Raw genomic sequence first — 7878 nt, forward strand, 5'->3', positions numbered from 1 at the left:
TATCGCTCGATCTCGAGCTCAGCCGCTCGAGCTCGTCACCACTGCTTGTCATCGACGCGACCATCGACCCTTCCTCACCTCAGCGACGCGTTCACCAGCCCCGCCGTCGCCCCCTACGCCGCCTGCCACCTTGGGTCGAAGCTTGGAGCCCCTGCAGCGACCTCGTCTCCCTCCTCTGCTTCGTCTCGACCTCGCCGGACTCCGCCGCCCTCCGACCACCACCGTCTTCCCCGGGCCTTCCCAACGACGGCAGTGAGCATCTCCCTCCTTCCCCTCACTCCGCGTGCTCACTTGCAAGTTCTGGCGCCCGATTCGCCGTCCGCCGAGTTACTCCGCCGCACGGGCTCGTCTCCGGCGAGGCTCCGGTGGACCTTTGGTCCCGTTCTAGCCACCATTTACTTAGTTAGCTCACGTGGGTGCCGTTGATGCCGAATGCCGGTCGATTTGACCCCCGCAACGGCGATCCCGACCACAGCCGTGCTCCGGCACCACACGCGTCGCCCGTGCCGCCGCCTCGTACTCTGGCCTCTCCTCCCTCTCTCTGCTGCTGCTCTGCACCGGCATCCCCGCGCGCCCTCCCACTCATCCTCGCCTCCTTGCCACGCTCATCGCACCACCTCGCCGTGCTCAACCCCGGTGCTGGTCTGCTGCGGTGGCGGATGTTGCGGGTGTTGCCACCGCCGTCCGCCCACTCCCGCCGTGGCCTTCGGCCACCACTTCCGCCCGCACTGGTCGCGCCCTTGGCGCCCCACCTACGCCTGGCCGCTCCTCCCATGCCTCCCCGTCTCAGGGACTGCGGCCACACCGGCGGCCTCGCCACGCCCGTGGCTGCCCCCCCTGGCTGTCGATCTGGGCGCTCTGCCTAGTCGGGAACCGATGCCCGCGCCCGCTAACCGCTCCGCCCCATTAGGCCTTTGGCCCTATGACAAACGGGGCCCAACCTAGAATGTTTTATTAAAAAATGAATTAAATAATTGACTAAAAATAATTAAAATATTAATTAACTAATTAATTAATTAGAGAATTAATGAACTTAATTAATCATGTTTAATTAACCTAAATAGCTAATTAACCAAAATAACTATTGTTAATTATCTAAACATGCAATGACATGCGGGACCCACAGGACAGGTTGACCAGTCAACCCCTGTTGACTGCTGACGTCAGCATGACATCATGCTGATGCCATTAATCCAATTTCGTATTAATTTAAATAATTAATTAAATTCCAGAAATTAATAAATTCTTTTGAAAATCATATCTTTTAATCCGTAACTCGGATGAAAATACTTTCTACATGAAAGTTGCTCAGAACAACGAGACGAATCCGGATACCTAGCCCGTTTGTCCGCCACACATCCCTAACCTATCGAACTCGCAACTTTCCCCATCTGGTTCATTTGTCCGAAAACGCGAAACACAGGGAATACTTTCCTGGATGTTTTCCCCTTTCGCTGGTATCACCTCGTACTGCGTTAGGGCACACCTAGCACCGCGTATTGCCTTGTTACGCTTTGTGATGCTTTGATTGCTCTGTTATTTATTGTGTTCCCTCTCCGTTACTTCTTTCCGATAGACCCCGAGACTGCTGGCGACCCCCAGTTCGACTACGGTGTTGACGACTCGTCCTTATTGCCAGAGCAACAAGGCAAGCCCCCCACCCCTTGATCACCAGATATCACCTATTCTTCTCTATACTGCTTGCATTAGAGTAGTGTAGCATGTTACTGTTCAGTTACTCCTATTGTGTTGCATAGCCTGTCATTGTTGCTATAGTCATTGATACCTTACCCGCAATCCTAAATGCTTAGTATAGGATGCTAATTTATCATCATTGGCCCTACATTCTTGTCAGTCTGCCTTGCTATACTATTGGGCCGTGATCACTTGGGAGGTGATCACGGGTATATACTATTCATATATACATACTATACAGATGGTGACTAAAGTCGGGTCAGCTCGTTGAGTACCCGCAAGTGATTCCGATGTGGGGGCTGAAAGGATAGGTGGCTCCATCCCGGTAGAGGTGGGCCTGGGTTCCTGACGGCCCCCGACTGTTCCTTTGTGGCGGAGCGGCAGGGCAGGTTCGGACCACCTAGGAGAGAGGTGGGCCTGGCCCTGGTTGGCGTCCGTGGTTACTTCATAATAACACGCTTAATGAGATCTTGGTATTTGATCTGAGTCTGGCCACTGGCCTATACGCACTAACCAACTACGCGGGAAAGATATGGGCACTCGACATCGTGGTATCAGCCGAAGCCTTCTTGATGTCAGCGACGGAGCGGCGCGCGCCGGATTGGACTGGAACGCCTACTCTTGTATAAGGGAGGCTAGGTCTGCTTTCGGCCGCCCTTGCAACGTGCAAGTGTGCAATGGGCGATGGGCCCAGACCCCTGCGTGCATAGGATTTAGACCGGCGTGTTGACCTCTCTAGTATGCCTAGGTGGGGCTGCGACGTGTTGATCTTTCGAGGCCGGGCATGACCCAGGAAAGTGTGTCCGGCCAAATGGGATCGAGCGTGTTGGGTTATGTGGTGCACCCCTGCAGGGAAGTTTATCTATTCGAATAGCCGTGTCCCTCGGTAAAAGGATGCCCCGGAGTTGTACCTTGACCTTATGACAACTAGAACCGGATACTTAATAAAACACACCCAGACTAGTTCCACAGACAACCTGGTGATCGCTTTTCCACAGGGCGACGAGGGGAGGATCGCCGGGTAGGATTATGCTATGCGATGCTACTTGGAGGACTTCAATCTACTCTCTTCTACATGCTGCAAGACAGAGGCTACCAGAAGCGTAGTCTTCGATAGGACTAGCTATCCCCCTCTTATTCTGGCATTCTGCAGTTCAGTCCACTCATATTGCCTCCTTACACATATATCCATGCATATGTAGTGTAGATCCTTGCTTGCGAGTACTTTGGATGAGTACTCACGGTTGCTTTTCTCCCTCTTTCCCCCCTTTTTCCCTTGTACCTGGTTCTGGCAACCAGATGCTGGAGCCCTGGAGCCAGACGCCACCGTCGACGATGATTCCTACTACACTGGAGGTGCCTACTACTATGTGCAGGCCGCTGATGACGACCAGGAGTAGTTTAGGAGGATCCCAGGCAGGAGGCATGCGCCTCTTTCGATCTGTATCCCAGTTTGTGCTAGCCATCTTATGGTAACTTGTTTAACTTATGTCTGTACTTAGTTATTGTTGCTTCCGCTGACTCGTCTATGATTGAGCACTTGTATTTGAGCCCTCGAGGCCCCTGGCTTGTATTATGATGCTTGTATGACTTATTTTATTTTTAGAGTTGTGTTGTGATATCTTCCCGTGAGTCCCTGATCTTGATCGTACACGTTTGCGTGTATGATTAGTGTACGATTGAATCAGGGGCGTCACAATCACGCTCATATTATTCGCGTTCGTTACTTTGATAATTTGGTATGTGGGTGGACCGGTTCTTGGGTACTGTCCCACTTACGATTAATCCCTATTGCAGGCATCTGCAACTACAAAAGAAGTATTAAGGCAAACCTAACCATAGCATGAAACATATGGATCCAAATTAGCCCCTTACGAAGCAACTCATAAACTAGGGTTTAAGCTTCTGTCACTCTAGCAACCCATCATCTACTTCTTACTTCCCAATGCCTTCCTCTATGCCCAAACAATGGTGAAGTGTCATGTAGTCGACGTTGACATAACACCACTAGAGGAGAGACAACATACATCTCATCAAAATATCGAACGAATACCAAATTCACATGACTACTTATAGCAAGACTTCTCCCATGTCCTCAGGAACAAACGTAACTACTCACAAATCATATTCATGTTCATAATCTGAGGGGTATTAATATGAATTAAGGATATGAACATATGATCTTCCACCGAATAAACCAACTAGCATCAACTACAAGGAGTAATCAACACTACTAGCAACCCACAGGTACCAATCTGAGGTTTTGGGACAAACTTTGGGTACAAGAGATGAACTAGGGTTTGAGAGGAGATGGTGCTGGTGATGAGGTTGATGGTGATTGACCCCCTCCCGATGAGAGGATCGATGGTGATGACGATGATGATGATTTCCCCCTCTCGGAGGGATGTTTCCCCGGTAGAACAGCTCCGCCAGAGCCCTAGATTGGTTCCACCAAGGTTCCGCCTCGTGGCGGCGGTGTCTCGTCCCAAAAGCTTTCTTATGATTTTTTCCAAGGTGAAAGACTTCATATAGCAGAAGATGGGCACCGGAGGCCTGCCAGGTGGCCCACAAGGCAGGGGCACGCCCAGGGGGGTAGGGCGCGCCCCCACCCTCTTGGCCAGGGTGTGGGCCCCCTTTGATATTTTCTTCGCTCAGTATTTTTTTAATTCCAAAAATAACTTCCGTGGAGTTTCAGGACTTTTGGAGTTGTGCAGAATAGGTCTCTAATATTTGCTCCTTTTCTAGCCCAGAATTCCAGCTGTCGGCATTCTCCCTCTTCATGTAAACCTTGTAAAATAAGAGAGAATAGGCATAAGTATTGTGACATAGCGTGTAATAACAACCCATAATGCAATAAATATCGATATAAAGCATGATGCAAAATGGACGTATCATGTGTCAGCAGGCAAGCTTTTGGGTTTTCTAGTTTCTAACAGAGGCATTGAGGCTAACCCGGAGAAGATCAAGGCCATTACCTCCCTGGGAAAGACAGCGTGTATCAATGATGTTCAACGCCTGGCAGGTCGTATTGCTGCCTTAAGCCGGTTCATAAGCCGGTTGGGTGAGAAGGTCATACCGCTAATACCAGATGATGAAGAAAACAGATAAATTTGTCTGGAGTGATGCTGCTAATAACGCGTTTGAAGCTTTGAAGAAACAGCTAGCTGAGCCGCCGGTCCTGGCTGCTCCTATTGATAAGGAGCCATTGTTGTTATAGGTGACTGCTAACACCCGAGCAGTCAGTGTCGCTGTTATGGTGGAACGAAAGGAAGCAGACAAGGAATATCCGGTTCAACGACTGGTTTACTATATCAGTGAAGTGCTTATTGAGTCCAAGCATAGATATATGCACTGGCAGAAGCTCGTATATGGGGTGTTCATGGCCAGTCCGAAGCTTAAGCAATATTTTTTGGGTCATCCCATCACTGTGGTCAGTTCTATTCCCTTAGGGGATATTATCCAAAACAGAGAAGCTACAGGTCGAGTAGCCAAGTGGGCCATTGAACTTGGACCTCATGGTTTAAACTATATGTCTCGCACGGCCATCAAATCTCAAGCACTTGTGGATTTCATCAACGACTGGACGAAGCTGCAAATGCCTAAAGAGAAGCTAGATAACACATATTGGACTATTCACTTTGATGGGTCTAAGCAATTGGAGGGCTTGAGGGCTGGAGTTGTCTTAGCTTCCCCTCGAGGTGACAAGTTTTGTTATGTTTTAAGGTTGATGTTTCCCTGTACTAACAATGCAACCGAGTATAAAGCCTTGCTCCATGGTCTTCGATGGCTAAGGAGATGAACTTAAGCCGGGTGAGATGTTTCGGTGACTCAGACTTGGTGTCTCAGCAAGTTTTGGGCAAATGAGATTGCAAGGATCCACTCATTGCGGCTTATCGCCACGAAGTTGATGCTATTGCTGGGCACTTTAAGGGTTATCAAATTGAACACATTGATCACAGGAAAAATGAGGCGGCTGATGCCTTAAGCCAGTTGGGGTCTCAGCGTAAGCCGGTGCCACCTAACATTTTCTTGGATATTCTGCATAACCCTTCTGTCCAATTGCCTATAGAGGAAGATCTGGCTATTCCTGACCCCGGAAGCACAATTGGTGGCAGCTCTTCATGCTATCCCTGATTGAATAGTTCCATATTTGGCTTATATGACCTGGGGCGAGTTACCTGAGGATGAAACTTTGGCCAGGAAAATAACCCGGTGGTCTAAGTCAATGACAATTGCTAATGGAGAGTTACACCATCGCAGTGTCACTGGGACGTTTCAACGTTGTGTTTCTCCTGAAGAGGGTCGTGAAATTCTTCGTGAAATTCATGAAGGAGATTGTGGTCATCATGCTGGCTCTAAATCTCTTGTGGCTAAAGCTTTTTGTCATGGATTTTATTGGCTCACGGTTCATGCTGGTGAGGATTTGGTCAGTAAATGTGATGGTTGTCAGAAATTTTTACGGCGAGCTCACGTGTCGGCTCAAGAATTGAGGATGATTCCAATTACTTGGCCGTTTGCAGTCTCGGGGCTTGATATGGTTGGGCCTTTTGAAAGGTTCAAGGACAAAAAGACCCACCTTTTGGTGGCAGTGGACAAATTCACAAAGTGGGTCGAAGCAGAGCCGGTCAGTAAGTGTGACGCGGCAACGGCGGTTCAATTCATCAAAAAGGTGATTTTTCGCTTTGGCTTTCCCCACAGTATTATAACTGATAATGACAATAATCTGTCCAAGGGTGCTATGAAGGAGTTTTGTCAACGTGAGCATATTCGACTTGATGTATCATCAATGGCTCACCCTCAATCCAATGGTCAAGCCAAAAGAGCCAATCAAGAAATTTTGAGAGGCATCAAGCCCCGTCTTATGGTTCCTTTGCAGAGAACGTCGGGTTGTTGGGTGGATGAGTTACCTTCAGTGTTATGGAGTATCAATACTACCCCCAACAGATCTACGGGTTGCACGCCTTTCTTCATGGTTTACGGAGCCACTACAACAAAAACACCATGTATGGTCGCTTTTTCTGGGACGCTATTTTATTCGACTCTACGCCCATGGACACTAGTGACCTAAAGACGCTTCTTAAGACGCTTATGGAGCGCAACAAGCTTTTCCTTATAATTAGCCTTTAAGAAAATAAGTACTTAATTTGAGACGATTTGTGAGACGTTTTAGCGTGCGACTCTATTCTTATCTTAGACTTAAGAAATCTTTACCCCGCAAAAAAAATCAGAAAAAGACTTAAGAAATCTTTGAATAATCACATTTTAAACTCGAATAGCTATTAAAAGTAGTTGGACTAAACTTTGAATAATCATATTTTGTATAGTGATTAAGAACAGGGTTAGGCGTCGGCGGAATGGAAGGGGGCAGGGGGAGATGGCTGACGGTAGCACTATGTTTGTGTGAACCGAGCGTCGAAGTAGGAAGAGCGAACGAACATAGCACAACATCTGCCCTAGCCTAGAGTGGTTGTGGCGTGGGCTTAGACTTTTTCTTGGTCCGACCGAGCAAACAGGGATCCTATACGGCGCGCAGGTCGGGACCTCCTATAGGCCACTCTATGCGGCAAATCGAACGTACAATGTGGTGCAAAAAAATCGCTATCACGGGGATTCGAACAAGGGATCAAGAGCTATACACGACCTGCTACTACCAACTGAACTAGCAATCGTATATGAGAATATGGTAGCGTCAACAAAAAAGAACCAACAGCCTGCGCAGATCCGTATTATTTTAGGAATTTCAAAAGCAATTTTTTTCAAAAAATGGAATGTTGTATGAAACTCAAACACTTTCCAAATTTGTAAACAAATTTTTTAAAAACAATAATATATTCAAAAATAGGAACTTTTTTTGAAAATCATGACGACTTCTTGATACGGGATCATTTTTCCAAAATGAAATTTGGAGATGCAAAAATATTTTGAGAATCCTGAACAAAATTTGAAAACACGAACATTTGTTGAAATTTGTGAACAATTTATGAAACTGGGACATTTTTTGAAACACTGGAAAAAAATGAAAACCTAAACATTTTTTGCAATTTGCGAACAATTTTTGAAATTGGCAATACTTTTGTAAAGCCCAACTATTTTCCAAAAAGTTTTGATAATTTTGAACAAAAGCGTTCACAACATTTTCTGAAAACAAGAACACTCTATGACAATTCCAAACATTTTTTTTAA

The sequence above is a fragment of the Triticum aestivum genome, chromosome 1B (assembly GCF_018294505.1).
Source record: "Triticum aestivum cultivar Chinese Spring chromosome 1B, IWGSC CS RefSeq v2.1, whole genome shotgun sequence".
NCBI classification, from domain to species: domain Eukaryota; kingdom Viridiplantae; phylum Streptophyta; class Magnoliopsida; order Poales; family Poaceae; genus Triticum; species Triticum aestivum.